Source organism: Notolabrus celidotus, chromosome 23, assembly GCF_009762535.1.
Source record: "Notolabrus celidotus isolate fNotCel1 chromosome 23, fNotCel1.pri, whole genome shotgun sequence".
NCBI lineage: Eukaryota > Metazoa > Chordata > Actinopteri > Labriformes > Labridae > Notolabrus > Notolabrus celidotus.
This window is the reverse complement of record NC_048294.1, coordinates 14480554-14498936: the sequence shown is the minus strand read 5'-3', so window position 1 is coordinate 14498936 and position 18383 is coordinate 14480554. Positions and strand designations below refer to the sequence as shown.

The following is an 18383-nucleotide window of genomic DNA, read 5'->3' as shown; positions in this document are numbered from 1 at the left end:
TTGTTTTGAGTAACTTGAATTTCGCCTTCATTTGTTACATTTATTGGTCATCCAAAATGTGTTTTTGGGCCAGAAGTGAGATCGAGAGAGGAGAGACTATCAAAGGTATAGAATACAGCCTGAGCCTATGGCCAGTTTCATTTGCTTTTGAGTTGGCTAATTACTCACTGTGATTCTTAATACATGTCAGGAACTACAGTTTCCGGTACACTTACCTTGGCTTTCTTTCTCAGCCCTTGAGTTTATTGCTTGTGTGCACATTTACTCACTTGAAGAAATGTTCTAACTGTTGAAATGTGAATTTACAGCTACTCTAAATCAAAAAAGTGTCTTCTTGTAGCAAATTTTTACTGTTGGCAAACTCTATGCTAGGTGGCTTCACTGACTTTATTACTCCTTTCCACAAAGCTTGTCATAATTTCATACTACATTCTACTTTCTGACATACTCCTTTAACTGTATCTTGGCATTACAGTTAACATATTACAATGTCTTGCTTTAAACTGCTATTAGCTATCGGCAGATGTTTTTATTGTCAAAAATGTCATCATTTCATAACAGTCATTTAGATTTTTTTTTTACCTCTTGTACAACATAAACTTGTATACATTTATCAAAGCTTTCTGTGTGATCAAGTCTTAGCCAGAGAAAGTAATCATAGATAATCACCCGACACTCAAATAGTCCAGATACTCAGGTATGTAATGAGACACAGAGGACGTTTCAGCTGTCACCTGCTTGTTTCCTGCACCTTCTATATCTTGATACATCGTCATAGTCAGCTGATGGTAAATTAAGTATTACCTTTGAACATTGTATATACAGAGGAGTAAAGACTAAGTAAAGAAAGCTTTTCTTAATCAGATAACAAAAGCCGCCTGCAATGATTCACCCTCTTATTTTATCACATACATCAGGCCTAATAGCATTGATGTCTCCTGCAGAAGACAAAATTTGTTGTTAAACAACTTAATGAGTGTCTGATTTATGACGGGAGCCATGTGCCCTGATAAATAAATACAGGTGAGCAGCTTTCATCTCATGCAGCATTTTGCAATCAACAGCCAAGAAAAAGACATCTATATTTCAGGTTGTATGCATGGGCCTGTGTGTGACTGTGTCTGAATGTGTGTGAACTCAATTAATCATTCATCGCTGGCTGTACGCTGCATGTGCATAAGATGGCTGATGAGTTGCATGATAATCCATCAAACTCTAAATCTGCAACCATTTCACTTCTGTATTGAAACATCATAAGGGGAGCAGAAAAGAAAAGCACACACACTTTAAAGATGGATATGCCTCTCTCTCACACACACCTATGCTTCTAACGTTTTGCAGAAACATTTGACTTGTTGCACCTATGCTTATCTAAAGGGCATGTTTCTAAAGAGTGATTTTTATCGTCAGATTTCTGTCTTGAAAAACCCAAAAGTGATGGTATCTTCTGCGCATCATGCAGCCAAGGGAGTCTTGGCTGCATGGGATGGGAACAAGATGAGGAACTTTGGCAGCTAATGCATCAGCACAAAATGAATCCCGCCTCATCCAAGAGCATTAAGATGTGGATAAATAAATATAACATTGCCACCATGAGAAAAGAGGAGAAGAGAGAGGAGAGGCAACGTGGCAGCGGGATAGGATTTTTTTTCGGCTTTCATGTTGGCAGGCACAGAGATTTTTATTTTGGGATGAATCAAAATTTCCTGCAAACGCCTGCGTCAGGTGTATCTAATTATCTGACAGCGCGGGCTCATTATAAAGCGGCCCTTGGGAGTCGGCTAGTCAGCTTGCCGAGGCTTGGACCACAATGAAGTGTTCCTCTCACAGCTCATACCCCTCTCTTTTACCTTTTTTTTTGGCAGAGAATTGAGCATTATTTGCTCACTTCTTAAACTTTACATCCATATGTTGCCTAAAAACGATAAGTATATTGAGCTTGCTGTGCAATGTGCAATATTTAACAGAAAAATGTATATATATTTTAAGAGAACGTGGAACACAACAGAAAATACACCTGAGTACAATTTAACAGCAAGCTGTCCTTACAGCCATGTCCCAATTGTGTCACCTGGATGAAGTTTATGAGTCGTAATTACAGCGTACTCCTCTGCCTCTCCTGGGAGCAGGGGCGTGTCCAGACTTTTTTGACTGGGGGGGCCCAACCACGCTATGACTGGGGTGGAATGAAGTATGTATGCACAAACGAAGAAATGAATATGATATATTACCACTTCTGTCCGCACTAATCATATCTAGTTTAGCTACACACATTAAAGTGTCATACGGATGTCATATGCCTGAATAATTAATAAACTTGCAGAGCAGCATAATGGAGTGCCAACATTATGTCTACACAATACCTACCAATAAATGTATAGGTAACATCTCTATATAAATGTGTTTTGAATAGTGTGCAGTTGCATGCTTACAATTTGTGATGGACTTATTCCTTTCCTGTGCATCTCTCTTATTAAATATGTGTCATAAAGTAATATTCTATACCCTAACGTATCATCAAAAGAAAATGTGCCACATTTACACAGATTTTTTTTTTAAACGCTACGTGCAGACTGTAGGAACACAGTCAAAACAGTTGACTTCATAACAAGTCCCGCCTCTGACAAGGATAAAAGCCAATCATACTTCAGGATTTTTGAAAGGCAGTTTTGTTGGTCCATGCCACCCCAAACCACACCTCTGGTTACACCCCTGATTGGGAGGTGCAGCAAGGCAGAAGAACAAAGGGTGCATTGTCAACACAGTCACACTACACTACCTTGTGTTGAAGCATAATTACCAAAAAGAGAAAAAGGTTTTCAGAAACCAAAGCTGTGGCTCTCTGGGTCAACCTGTGCAACTGTGAGTGAGCAGACCTGTCTCCCTCGCTCCCTAACCCTCGCTTTTTACTCAAATCCCATCCAGCAGTGATTGATGCCCGGGCCCGGCGAGCAGTTTTGGGGAAGCATCACTCAAAGGGAAAGGAAAGGAAAAGAAAATTGCAGGATGTTGCCAGTTTATAAGATGGGAGTGCTGCTGGCTAAAGGATAGGCAGAAGAGGAGAGGTGGGAGGGGGGTTATTCCTACCTGGGACTAATCCTTGAAAGCTTTGCCAGAAAACTCACTGCAACTGACAGCGAATGATTCAGATCCACTTCTGAGCTCCAAACTGTCTTAACACTAAGGGAGCACTAGCTTGTAGCACGGCTGTGTTTCAACATTTCATCATGTTACAGCTTGTTGCAAGAGGAAGTGCATTTGTCTCCTGTTAGTGTTTCTGTTGGATTTGTTTATGTTCACATTAGCGCTGTCCGTTTATTTACATATTCATTGTTTATCATGGATACACAGTTGAATTTGGATGATGTCCACAGTGTTTGTAGAGCCGTCAGTGACTAGCATGGATAAAAGTATGGATAGATAGATAGAAAGTCAGGACAAATGAGCTCAAAATCTGCAAATCTCTGACCCCAGGGCGACATTAGCGTATCAAATCCTGCCTTAATCACAGCCCAAAAAGGATTTCCACATCCCACTTAAGCTACTTCACAGCACAAAACCCTCAATGTGAAGACAAAATGATTATGGGATCAAAAACTAGCTCAAACTAGCTTTAAAAAAAAAATAGCTTAAATGTTAGACAAACTGCCCCTCATGTCATATTTTCCTGTCCTTGTGTGCTTCCCATTCACTACAACAGTAGCCTATCTCTCTCTCTGCCTCTTGACTGGCAGACCGTAATGCTATTACCTCTCCTCGATGGTCATGCTCACTTAGCCCTCTGTCACTCCACACTGCCCGTGCTAACACACATCTCTCTGCCTGTGTGAGCAGTCCTTGCCCCTCATTTGCGCCTGCTTGCTACAAAAACACTGAGGCACACAAACTTTTCAGTTCATTATCTCGCCTTTTAGAGGCTCTTCCACTATTTTTCTCCCTCCTCAGGCTGCAAAGTATGACTGGAAATCACGGGTAATTGGCTATATGTGAATCACTCGTCTGTAGTAGTGGCAAATACTCTTTTTACACAGAGAAAGAGGTTAGACAAAACAAGGGATGTGGTAACTTCCAAATATAGCTGGCAGATTGAAAAGGGGGAGGGATTCGGGCCTGTGCTGACACACTACTGCGCATGATCAGCTGTCAATCACCAGTCAAATCTGACATCAAAGCCTGTCAGATAACAGCACCAGCAGAAAGAATGGGTAAAGTAGGTGAGTCACAGCCCACCCACCGTCTCCATCACCTGAGTCAGGAGCCCTTTGGCGCGCATGCACACTCAAAAAAGAAACCAAGTCCGTTTACGGCACCGCACATTCAACCAAACTTTCCCAACACGTCCAACAGCGAACACTCACTATTCCCCTCATTTTAAGGTTGCTGTGCGTGCTCATGCGTTCTCCACATTTGGACACACATCATTACAAAGCGAAGATGGCTCTGTTTCGGGCACAGTATGGGTCATAAATGATGACGTGAAAAATAATCTGTAAATATCTCGCCACAATCTGCAGAATAACAGCGAGCAGCAGAGCGGTGCACGTTGTGTGCGCTACGATATCCATAACGCAGCTCCAAGATATGCAAAAATATGCGCCCTGGAGCTCCTACTCACAGCGAGGCACGACACACAACTTGGAGTAGACACCGAGCCAACACTTAATTCCACACACAAACACAAAACGAGCTGATTTCAACACACATGCTGCAGAAAGAAAGTATATTCTACTTACTATAGAGTCAGGCGTAGAATGCAAAGCCCCGGTAACTGTAATTAAGTACAGGATGGAAGAAAAAATGAGCGATACGAGTTTTAGTGTCCAAAATGAGAGAGTCTGTATCTAAATATCTGCATGCATTTTTTTGTATTTCGCGTTATTGATATCAGTGTGTCTTCTTACCGGGGCAGTCCGAATAAATTCCTGAGGAAATTCCAGAGGAGTCCCTTCTTTCTTCCCTCAAAGTCAGAAAACAGCAATGCTTTTCTTATTCCAAAAACAGGCCCCCGGTTTAACTGAAAGAGAGAAGAGACCAAAAGAGCCACAACAAATTCCATTAGTACCGGGAGTCCCCCACACCTCCACCTCCACCACCCAAAAAGTGTTGACATAACATCTGTGAAAGAAAAAAAAAGCAACTCGAAATAAATTGACGGAATGGACAGATGGTACCTGCTCTCTTTATCACTGTCGACAAAGACAATGAGAGCGGCAATAAGACGGGCAGAAAAACTGAGAGAGCTGAGCTTTTCTGAGGAAACGCAGCCCCAGCGTGCTGTCAGATTAAAACCAGCACACACACACTCAGCACACATTCGCACGCTGCTCCCGGCGACGGCTGGAGAGAGAGGGAGGGAAGGAAGAGACGGCAGGGATGCTGCGCTCAGAGCTGCACTTCCTGGTCCGGCCGCTTGGTGGCCGGCTAGGGGAGCAGCTGGTGATGGGATGTTTCCCACCATGCAGGGATTAACAGCCAGTTTGTCCCTTAATGAGGTACTAAAGGCCAATAACCTCTTTATGATTATTTAAAACAACCTCAACATGCATGCCTTAAAACATCATGGCCTTGTCTTTTTTTGTCAGCACAGCAGATTGTTGAATGAAACTAGCAGCTCAGATACTGCCTGAAGCCTCTAAACCTTAATCATGAAGGAGAATGCAATTTATTACACTTAGTTGAATATTAAAATGAGCATCAAGTTACAGATAGTCCCACTTTCCTTTAATTCTTCTACTTGTTGCTGATTTCATGTATTACTTTGATTGAATTAAAACAAAACAAATAATCCTAAAATACTATCAAAAGAAAATTTTCTGAAAATGTAGTATTTTAACTTTCCACCTTTCCAGCAATTTTGTTAAGAATAAGTTACATGACACTTTCAATGCTGTCCTGATAGTTGTTATGTTGTATTTTAAATTGAAACAGAAAGAATGGGCCTGGATATTTAACTTTTAGAATCAGAGGCTGATCTGGAGTGTCAGTTAGGGGTATTTTTAAAAATACCTAGTGATAAACTGCCTAATAATGGTTGGTTATTAGCCTTGCCAGAGGCAGGGCTCTCTGAGTACTTTTTTTGTTTGAACTTTAAATTGTGACTTTGGAAATGGATCTTGTTTTTGAGTCCTTAAAGAATCAAGCTGATGAAATGTCTACGTTATGTTGCTAGGTAAAAAAAACGAAAAACGAGTCTACACTGACATGATTTATGTCACCCTGAATAAGTCAGGGCCCCAGGTTGGTCACCACAGTCAAGTAGGTCTGGATCCACCCTTGTACACAATGTTGAAGAACTACAAGCCTGCCTTTATTTTTAACCAGTCCAGCCATGCTGTAATCTGATCTATGAAAGTATAAGGATGTAGAATGAAACTCAGCGACACCTAAAGCTGTCATTTAACTCATTAAAGTGTACACTCCTTCAACAAATTGGGACACATCACATCACATCACATTCACGCTTTTAGCATTATTGTAATTATCCACTGTTGCTGTTTTTGTAATAAGGTTTTGGGTCAGTTACATGCCTAACGTAACGCAGTGGAATAACCATATTCTTATTCTGTAATAACACTGGTTTGAAGACCTTACAAAAAAAGTAGGTCTCTGGTTTGGGAGTTCACTTTAGGTAACCTGTTTCTGCTGTATCTGCCTTTTTCACAGAGGACATTTTGACATGTAACAGCAGGGAAAGTGCAGGTGTTAAATTAAAGCTGGCTCTATTCCACGGGGCTGCTTATGTTTCAGGGACCTGCAGTTTTTCATGTTTGTTAACCATGATTCTCAGACACTTAGTGACAATGTTGTTAACTTGTTCTTTTTCTTCTATAATTATATATTTCTACTGTACTGTACAATTTCCTGGTGAACAGAAATCATATAGGCTCTATAGCAGTGCTTTATATCCACTCATACATATGTTCCGGATACTGCTGAGAGTGTATACAGCCCACTTGGCATTTATAGAGATGTAGGTCATGGTGTAGGAATGGTTTCAGAAGTTTGAAAGGACATATTTTTATTTCTATGAAACATTAACAGGCTATGCACACAGCAGCACAAATATGCAGTGTGGAGAATAATCTCTTAATATTTTTAAAGATGGATAAATTTGTGATTAATTCTACTACAGCAGTATATACTGTTAGATATTAATGACACCTAATTTTATTTCAATCACATTGAGCTGCTGGGAAACATTTATAAGTAGCCATCACAGATAAAAGAAAAAAAGTTTTGTGTTAGTAAATATCAGGATTGGAGCAGTTTCTTTAAAATGGCAGCAGAAAATGATGGTGTTGCTCTTGTGATGCTTTTTGGCATTCATCACAAAATTGACAAATCACAAATGTACCTTTTAGACACATCACGTGGAGATTTTAAGGGTAAAATTTGTTGCTTTTTTTCCCTTCAGAGGTACAAAACATTTTCACCAAGGGAATTCTTTTTTTCTGCCAAATGGGATGTTGAAAGAGAGAAGCTAGATATAATGTATCGCATGGGAAAATGCACAATTTGAGTGGAAATGTCAAACTTATTTAGACAAGAACATTTTTCTGGCAATTTCTGTGGATTGCTTCTTCAATAGGCGTGTGTGGTCATGTGGACGGTATGGTTGCCCATCCAGTCGCGAGCAAATCTTTTTAACTGACTCATTTAGCCACAATTGGGATTCCAGGTATATGTTTTTGAAGTATTAAAAGAACATTGCACTGAAGGCGCTGAATACACTTTACAGTCAAAGAAAGAATTGACATTTTTAGTGTAGCTAACTAGTCCTAGTTGGCTTTATTGAGGGTGTTGATACTGTTTGTTTGCAAGTATGCTATGCTATTGCAAAGGTTCTTTAATCATGCATGTAAAGAAACAGGGATATAAACCATTTATGTGTTGGAAAGGCCGGTCAGTCTGGCCATAATGTCAAATTAGCAGGATGTTGGGAAATGTCTGCCATTTTGCAAGTCAGACTTCACTTTTATCTCTGCAGAATATCAGCTTTGTTGGCTTGCAACCATGAGATGCTAAAAACACCCAGCCCATAATACCCCTTGACTCTCCAACGTATCAGTTTGAAACTTTTGTTTGGTACAGATGAACTGAACAAATATGAAGCATTAATCAGCAATTTTCTTGAGAGCTTAGGCCAGACAAAGTGTTTCCCCTTGGTTGCAGTTTTTATGCCAAGCTAAGCTCACCACCTCCTGGCTGAAGTTTCAAACCAAACAGAAAGATACCAAAGATATCAATCTTCCCATCAAAGCCACAGCAAGAGAGTAAAGTGTATTTCCCAGAATGTAAAACTATTACTGTCTTGCAATACAAAGGCATTTACTTTGGCACCATCCCCAGACTGAGTATAATATTTAGCCTTCCTGGGGGTATCCAATGGCAAAAATATCTCTTCAGTTTTCTTCCATTCAGAATAGTTGATGATAGCCAGCCTCAAAGAGCCACATGCAATACAAACAGACAATTCATCTCGTTAGTCATTGTCCAAAATAATTGTCCAAAATAACTTTGAATGTTTTGAAGTCAATGAAATTATCCTCATTCCATCCGTCCAAATTACTTTTCATCAGCTAAAGCTCTTTCTTACGTCTGGGTCGCAGTGTAGATTGATAGAGATTTTCTTTTCCAAATGGTCTTTTTGTAGCGGACAAACAGTATCTCAAAGCTCATAAATGAAGAATAAATCCATGGCCATGGTTGTATTTGAGTCCGTTTGAAGAAAGAGTTGTTGACGCCTCGTTTGATCTCTACACAGCAGGGGGAACAGTTGGGCTTCCATTAATGCGACAAAGAGGTCCATTTGTACCCATAATTGTGCCATCCCGGGCAACCCTTGAGCTCAGGAGCAGCTGTCCATTGAGACACGGGCCCTGTAGGGAAATTATATAAAATAAGATCCAGGGGATAATCCATGACTCCCTGAGACAGTCACTGGACTCGAGTTCTTGACACACTCTCCATCCATCATGTTCTGTACAGCTGCCTGGAGGTACCTTAAATCAATGCTGCTGTAACAGTGTTCTTGATGTGCAAAGGAAGAATATTGTACTTTCCTTCAGTTATTGTAACCCATTAGTCAGGGGGTAGGGTCTTGAAACTTGTACGAGAAAGATACTTTTGTTGGCACTTTAGACTGTTCAGGCCAATTCATGAATGACATACTGTATGTTTAGGCACTATTTTATAGGTACTATCTTGACTTGAAATGCCGCTCCCTAATTTGTGCATAAGCTGTTCTCCTCAATCTGTGGTTGTTTTTTTTCTTGAAAGACTGATTTCAGGTGCTATCTAACCCACTTTTGCCACATTGTCAACAGGCAGAGGTGAAATGTGTTGGACTCAGATTTATTAAATATTAACAATGGATAATAAATCCCTGGTGTCGCTTTTGTGGTTGAGAATTAATCACTGTTGCGATAACAGGATAATAACTTTACTTAATTTGTATCAAGGAGAGACATGGCCCCCGAATAGATATTATTTAAGCTTAAGCAATGAGTAGAAAATGCAGGAACTTCTTTAGTTCGGATGGAGAAATGTAAAAGAGCAGGATAAATGGAATGGTAAATGGACTGCACTTATACACAGCTTTACTAGCCTTTCAACCACTCTTTTACATTACATGTTACTATTACGCAATCAAACACAATTCACACACTAATGGCAGTGCCACGAAAGGCACATTTTCATAGACTATATCCGCACACACTTACACACCACAGGCTTTATCCTGGGGGCAGCTAGGGATTCAACGTCCTGCCCAAGAGCACTTTATCCTGCAGACTGAAAGGATACAGGGACTAAACTGCCAACCCTCCAACAGCCCACTCTTCCACTGAGCTGCACCCAACCAAGAGAGGACCATCACTTTCATTCTTATGCAAAACCCAAACCAAGGCTATTTGATTCAAATACAATGTCGGTGATGCAAAGTCTGGCAGGAGGAAAATATCTAAACTGTGGTGTGAATGTGTCGGGGTAAGGGAGATGAAAGCTGAAAGTTCAAGAAAGCAGCAGCAGAGATTTCCTACATTAGGTGGTAGTCGACCTGTCCTGACTTTGAGATGACAGTTTGGTGATGAGGATGTTGCTGAGGTGTGAGGGGTCAGTACAGGCGGTACCAGCTCGCTTCTTCTCTGATTGATGGTAGCTCACAGCACTTTTGTACACCACTGCCAACCAATCTTACACATCTTCCTCCTTCCTGTCAGGATATTGGGAACCTCTGAATGGGTGTTTAAAAGAATACTATTCGAGTGAACCTGGTGAGGAGCAAACTATGTTTGAGTTGTGCTGTCAGAGTTGTGAAAGATTGCCATTTTCCGTATGTGCACGTTCCCAAGTCAACAGGTTATATTTTTGAAGACTGCATATGATGGGCAGGCAAAGCAAATACATAAATCAGCTCCACTGCTTGTTTCATTTGTGGAAGTTCAAAAGAGTGACGGTGCTTTGCCTATTCTCACATCACACTACATCTTACAAAGATATCTAAGTGGCAGGCGTATTGAGACTTGTATGCATCACTTGTCCCACAGTTAGATTCTCCATTGGCTCTTGGCAGTTTATGTAACCTTTGTATCCATTGCCCAAGGTTGTGCTCTTTGTGTTGGAGAGCTGCATTTCAAAAGTGATGCTGACCTTTAGAAGATGTGCCGTGCCTTGTGAACATTCAATTTCCTGACTTTCCCAAAAGCCCTGATGTCGCTTACAAGGCTGTTGTGCGATTGAAGTCTTCAACAAAAACTGACAAGCTGCAAGTTTATTCCAATTCAAGAAATATATTGAACATCACAACACTTCAATACAGTTGAATAAATAAATAAATGGAAACCACACCGATATGTTTAAGCTTTGCACAGAAATAGGTTGACAAGCTCTTTGATGGCAGGCAGAGTTGCAGACGCATCATAAATCCTTGAGTTTGAGTCCTCATGATACTTCTAATAAGGAGAGCAGCTGTTTCACTTCAAACTATTCACTGTATGAACCTGGACTGACAGTGTTGGACCTTTTGGATACATAGAAAACACATTTCATGTATTAACAACAGATCATGGCTGATCCTGTCAGTGTGTCTGAAGATTTATATTATGACTGTAGTTACAGTGATGTGCTTTTTGTTTCAATGCGCACCACAGCTCACTTAATGGTGAGACCCACCCAAGCAGCAACCTCCAGCCGCGGGAATTGAAGCCAATGTGGAAGCGTTAAAAACTGCAGGTCCTCAAGTGTCCACTTGAGGCTAGTTCCGGAAGTACCGGAAATCCCAAACACACAAATTCAAAAAAGCGGATCTTTACAGCAGATATAAACACGTTTACAGCCTGGTACAATTATTAGAGGCACAGCTGACTTGATTGACAGGTGGGAACATTGTAGCTGTTGCCTAGGAGGCTCAAAGCCCGCCTCTTTACCTCAGACTAGCTCAACAGAAGTTAGGTTGAGTTCAGCATTTCCAATATGGCTCCCGCCGACGATTGGCTTCAAAACAGGGCTTCAGAAACAGATGGGTGACGTCACAGATACTACGTCCATTATTTATAGTCTATGGACCCACTAGACGCAACATCTTCGATCCAGTGGTTGAGTCACTTTAGCTGCTAACATTAACGTTAACAGTCCAAGTGGGCTAACTTCGATTGCAATTTGCAGGTTGGAGACGTCAGTGAATCAGTGTGTAGGAAAATTATTTGTAAAGTTTTTGTTAATTGTAATGTATGAATTAATAAATTACAGTAGCTGCTGGAGTCTTTTTTTCTAGTATTATTTTACTTGTGCATCAAAAACAGACAACCATGTGTGACGTAGCACAAGTGAGTCCTGCCGGTTAAAGCTGCAGTTGGTAGGACTTGGGTAAAAAAAATGGTACATATTTTTGCAGTGTTTGGCAAAAAAGTCACAACACTCATCAACAGCTATCAATAAATTAGGTATTTTGAGATTATGGCAAGATCCCTGAATTTTTCCTATGCCTCTGTATCCAGCAATCTTTAAATTCCAATTCCCCCGTCAGCTCTGACCAATAAGAGCCACTCTCCTGATTGGCCCTCCTACATCGTCTTGATTGAGCGTGCACTACGATTTGTTTGTGGGCGGGGCTTAGAGGATGGGGATGTAGTGAAAGGGAAATCTGTTGAGGAGGGGTAGTGTTGACTTTCGAAATCTCGCCCTGAACTGATGTTTATTTCAGGACTACCAACAGCAGCTTTAAGGTAATTTCAACATTAATAAACAACATTAATATAGATCTAAATGCACGACTTGTCATTAAAGAGAACATTTTCATTAATCTGCATACAACAGACGTGAAGTTTTTTGCTACCAGTCTGTTAGAAGTCAAAGAGAACAGGAACAGCACAGGCATATCAGAAATAACAGTCAAAAGAGAAATGCTGAAGTTGAGGACTTATGAGACTAAGTGGAGAATGATGCAGGCATGGTGGTGAGTAAGCAGCGTAAGCAAATCACATATAACAGTGTGTTTACGTCACAGGTCGTTAGTTTTAATAACACAGTGAAGATACAGATGAGGAGATGAGCAGATATAGCATGGATCTGTCTGTGTAGCTGTCTTTGTCATGCTTTGTATCTTACTCAGATCATGTGGTGAATCATATTGTGGACTATGTCTCCAAGTGCTTTTTTATAGGTTAAGGAGATGAAAACTGCAAACAGTTCACTGTAATCCATAATATTTCATTACGGTGAAGATACAGACATTTTATAACGTGGATCTGTGTCTATTTTTTGCTTAGTAATCAGAGACTCCAGTCTGAAGTTTAGTCCTTATTTATAACTGATCAACATTAGAACTGTAGAGGAATCATCATGCACATGAAAACAGTTTTATTTCACTGTCACTTAAGTCTGTAATTATCCCTCACTCTGCACATAACCGTTGCTCTCTCCCTGTGTGCGTCTGCATCGGCACCCTTTTGTTTTTTCTGCCGTTCTGTAAGGCTGATGAAAGTGAGGGAAGAGAGAAAGACATAGAGGGGATGACAGTGTCACAACACTTTGTTTATAGGTGTTTGAAAAGCCAGTCCATAGTTTCAGTCTCTTAGTACGCATGTTGAGCAGAGGCAGAGTGGGAGAGTCTGAGTCCCGGATGTAACATGATTTAATGCAATTTTTTTAGTAGCATGACCGAAAATGAACACTTTTTCCACTAAAATTTCCACCTTTATGTCTTGTAAAACACATACAGACAATTAACTTCCCAGCAGCTATGTTCAGACAAAGTCATGTGTTACTGTTGTGAAAAATGTAACCTGCAAATTGCACTTTAAAGCCTCCTGATATTACATAAAACGCTTACCGCAAGCCAAATTTCCAAATTATACATAACATGTAAAAGCTGGGAGAGAAGATTTGACCAGTTCCAGTGAGTCTTTCATGTAGGGAAAAGAGAAAATAAAATATTAAAAAACATCAATTTTTAATTGCATGCTTTCCACGCAAGGACTAAAACCATCTTTAGCTGCTTTGCATGCACTGAATCAGATTCAAATATTACACATCTCTCTAAGCTGTGTGATTTAAAAAGATGTATTGACTTCTTGTCTTTTTTAAGTTTAAGATTACAGCTCACACATTATTGATACATCCAATCATCATAATCATAACGCACTGACCCTACAGACCGACTGCATGTTTAACCACAGAAAATTGACATTAAAGGCATCACATTGCAATACAAATGAACGTTACTGACAATAAACTAAATGGGATTCCACTTTTAAAGCCTTGTTTTGAGTCAGTATTAGATTGGGCAAAAATATATAGCTGGGACTCTGCCAAGTATGCAATATAAATAAAGTTGAGTGGGTGCAGCTATGCTCTGCGCTTTGTGCTTTGTATCTGATATTCACTTTGGTACACGCAGAAGTAAGGTGATATTTATGACTCATTGTATTATTCTGGGAGACTGGAATTATTTGAAATGTTCTCTCGCTCACACCAGTTTCACCAGGCGCAGCTCTGTGACTGTGTGGCTCTTCACTACCTCTTGTGATTATTGCAGGATTATAGGATGGAGCAGATTTACATATTTGTCCTGTTTTATGCATTAATCTGACCATTTATTATATATTTCAATATGGGGAATTCCAATCTTCTGCTTGCCCTGACTTACCCTAAACACAGCTGAATGTGGTTTTTGCATAAAATACTAAACTATGAGTTATAGGAGTGTTTGTACAGAAAAGGAATGGAAACTGGGCCTCAGTTCAAAAGAAATAGGGAGCAAACTCACCCCTGTGATGCTATCATTCGGGTTTTTTTAGAGCTAACTGGTAAGCTAACTCCGGCCTTCCCTAAAGAAAGAATGACTAAAAAACAGAAAGATCAGTTGTGTGTTTGCTGTGCTGAATCCATAACCATACAAACCCTCTTCTCTTGTTCTGTGTTTGCAAAAAAAAAAACACAATTTCTTTCCAACGAAAAATTTTGCACTGACAGCTGAGTTTAGGGGGCAAGCACCAATGTGAACTTGCCTGTCACAAACAATTATATTGGGCCTAAGTCGTCCTGTCCTCTGAGATTATATCTCTTGAGGATCACACTGAAAGTGATGGTGAACAGTGACAAAATAATTCAAAAGCCTGAGTCCTCGAGCATGAACATCAGCTTCATGGTGGCCGAACAGAAGCTCTGCAGCCCGTAGAGCAACCTTACAGCTCAGATTGGCAGTTGGTAACTTTCAGTCATGCAATGCTGTCTCAGGGTGGAAGTGGCGTGTACATGCTGGTGTGGTAAAATTTGCCGCAGGTGAACTAAATTATGAAAACTCTTCAGAGGAATCATAAAGATCTAAGATACAGTACTCAAAGGAGACCTTTTATTCCCCTTTACTGTTTTCTTCTACTGTTTCTACGCTGTTGTCTTCTTTTTAAAAAACTTAACTCGAGACTGCAACAAAAGACTGTATTCATACCCAAAACCTTTGAAACTTGAGTACTCTTTGTAAATGTACTTACTTACAAAGAAGCTCACTTCAACTTTAGCTAGGTATTTTAAGCACTCAGAAATACAAATAACTGATAGTGCAGGTGGTCTTGTGCAGTGTTTTGTCGACATTTCAAAACTTTGTTTTACATCCACTTACTAATACTTTTACAAGCTGCAATATCCTCATTTCTCAAAACTGACCTTTCCCAATTTAGTTGCTATTTAAAGCTGCTGTTGGTAGTCACAGAGTAAACATTTGTTCAGAGAGAGGGACTTTGAATGTCAACACTATCCCTCCCAACCAGATCTCCTCTTAGCCCCCCAACACAGATCGGCGTGCGCAATCATGATAGTTCTGGACTCATAACCAATCTGAGGACATAGTAGGGGCCCCCCATTAACCAATCAGGACAGAGGATTGGAGATTAGCTATGATTGGTCCGTTATAACGGGAACAAGGGAATAATAACATTGCTTGATACAAAGGCATTGGAAAATGCAGAGATTTCGCAATAGTCTCAAATTACATCACTTAGCGATGAGTACTGATGGGCATTATACGAAAAATAGTAACGTTTTTTACACTGTTCCTACCAACAGCAGCTTTAAGCCCATTTCGAACACTTACAGATATAAAGAGCAATCAAAATATGTTTTCATTGTCGTAATAATAGTAATAATTTGTAATAATAAATCTCAACACACAGAGACAGTGAACAAGAAGAATTACTCCTGAACAGGTATGTCCCACTACAGTTTTTGTGGATGTGAAAATCCACTTTAGTATTTTTGTTCTAAAATGAACAATACAGTTTAATATTGTTCATATTAGGAAGCTAAACAGATTTAGCTCATGAGTCCAAGACAAACTGCCCAATGTACTGTGTAATGTATCAGTGTCGGGGCAGCTGTGGCTCAGTGGTTAGAGTTGGTAGACTATCAATTTGAAGGTTGGATATACAATCCCAGCTCCAGCAGCTTGCCGAAGTGTCCTTGGGCAAGACACTGAACTGCAAATTGCTCCTGCTGTTGTTCAGCGGTGTGTGAATGTGTACGAATGAGATTAGCTAGTACTTTACTGTATTATACCCTTACTGTAAAGCAGCCTCTCCCATCAGTGAATGAATGTGGTGTGAATGGGTGAATGTGACGAGTAGTGTTAAAAAAAGTGCTTCAGATTGGGGCTTATTTAAAGTTAAAAAACATATTTAACAGCCCATGTTTTCACTAAAATCAGAACACAGCTAACGTTAGCATTCAGTCACTTAGATATAATGTATGTTTAAATCAAATAAACAATGAGAAACAAGAAAGATTTACACAAGTAACATTGTTGTTTAATAGATGGCTGCTTTCGAAATGCTAATCAGAAGTCCTGTTATTTTCACCCGATATAGGAAGTGTAGAAATGTCTGTCTAAGTTGAGGCTTCTTTTTGTTGCTTATGAGTCCATCACAGCAGAGGTTGCTTCAAAATATGGGAGGATGGAGGAACATTCATTACAATTATTTTCATCAATTCTTTGTCAAGCCTTGGAAGTTCTTGGCATAATAAGAGCCCTATAGAAATTGATTCTAAAGGAAGGAGTCAGGACTGTGATTGATTCTAATTGGACTGATATTTTGGAAACGGTCAACTTAAAATTCCTAATGGCTGAAACTTCTTCCCTCGTATACTTTTCTACACTAACAATATTCTTAGCTTCACAGTAAGAGCCATGGAAAGATATCGACATCCTGAGACATTGTCAGTTACACAGCAAATGAAACAAAGTTCCACTGGAGGACTGTACGCATCTATACCAATTAGATTACCAGAGTCTGGGTTGCTGTCACATATTGCAGGTCATTCCCCACTGCAGATTTTTCCCCTGTCATTTTGACTCATTAAGGGCCGCTTGATGCACATTTAGAGCACGTGTTCCCTTCCTATATGAGAACACAGTCGAGGAGGGACTGACAAAGGAAAAGTGTTTTCCATCCCAGTTATTTTCACATCCATTTGCACATTCAGAAGTCACAGTTGACCAAGCTTTGTTAACAGTGGCTTAATGAGATCAGATCCCTCATATGGCTTGGCAGAAAATGTTTACATGCTGGGTAATGTGAGCCAAACTGCAGTGTGTCAGGAATTCCCATAGCCAGCGACAGAAGTCTACGACCTCTCGATGTTTAACTATGACAGTATATTTTGCTTAAATAATGTAGCTCATGCATACTTTATAAATTATTGTGGAAATGCAACACAAATCAGGGTGGGTGCAGTAGTCTGGGGGCAGCCGTGAACAAAGTTGTGTTGAAAGCATTTTTTATTGACTTCTCATCTGCAACAGAACCCAACACAATGATGATGACTTGATCAGAGAGCTAAAGTCTGTCTTTTGGCCTTTCACCACTTTCATCACTCTCACCCCTTTACCAGCAGAGCTTCATATGCTTTGGCGCCAAGCACTCAATTGGCACATGCATACATTGGAAAATCTACAAAAACAACACAAATCAGGGTGAGTGTAAAAGACTGCCGCCAACCGAATAAATAGCAGTGTTCAAAGCTATTTTTGTCTAGTTTTCTTCAGTAACTTTATCCGACAAAAAGATGATAACTTATTAGTCTGTCATTTGGCCTTGCCTCAGACGCCACATTCACCACTTTTGCCACTTTCCCCACTTCTGTCATTCAACCCCACACCAGCAGTGCTACATATGCTTTGGCACCAAGCACTCAGATTTTGGCTTTGAAACTCCTCTGACTCTCTCGCTCAGCCAGAAAAAGTGATTTTACTTCCAGAGATTTTCCCCCCGGTGATGCCGTGCTGTGAAGGCAAAGTTAGGTGGCACCGCTTCAAAGACCTTTGTCCATGTCAAGACAAACTGCAGCCATTTACTCCTCTGTATAGGACGATGACTCTGTCTTTCATCTTTCTCAGCACCAATTATAACACGGTGTCCTTGTTCTCCACTGAAGCTGTTGCCAAGCTCCTCCTGTATCTTACAGTGGGAGTTTCAGCTCTCTACACTGGGGAAATAACTGCTCCACTGAATGGTCTTTTTGCTGTCTTCTTTCACTCTGGTTATACAGCTGGTCTATATGTCTAGAACTCTCACAGCCAAGAGGATGGTGTAACAGGCCTCTGAACAAGAAACACCTCCCAGCAGCAACTCTTGGTGGAACATCTGTATCAAGACTGAATGACCTTTCAAGTCTTGTTGAGATGTCTGAGTCTTGCTGCTGCTGCAGTCCTGCCATGGTTTTGGTTTTGGCTGCTTGAGGTATATTTGATTTGGAACAACTCCCCCTCAACAACAGAGAGACAAGTTCTTATCAATAGACAGCACGACTGAGGCATCATAATCCACTGCTCTCTTGTTAATTAGCCTTGTTTGTCTCCCTGCTTGTTTGGAGATAAGTGTATATCAATGTCC

General features: G+C 40.3%; 1 protein-coding gene across 1 annotated transcript in view; it reads right to left on the bottom strand.

Moving 5' to 3' along the window:
* Window positions 1-5329, bottom strand: part of LOC117807284 (receptor-type tyrosine-protein phosphatase delta-like) — a 429954-nt gene extending 424625 nt beyond the window's left edge. Inside the window, exons 1-3 of the mRNA XM_034676508.1 lie at window positions 5172-5329; window positions 4902-5014; window positions 4734-4768 (exon numbers count right to left, since the gene is read on the bottom strand). The gene's annotated coding sequence lies outside the window, so the exon portion shown is untranslated. The remainder of the gene's footprint in view (window positions 1-4733; window positions 4769-4901; window positions 5015-5171) is intronic.
* Between the last annotated feature and the right edge of the window lie 13054 nt (window positions 5330-18383).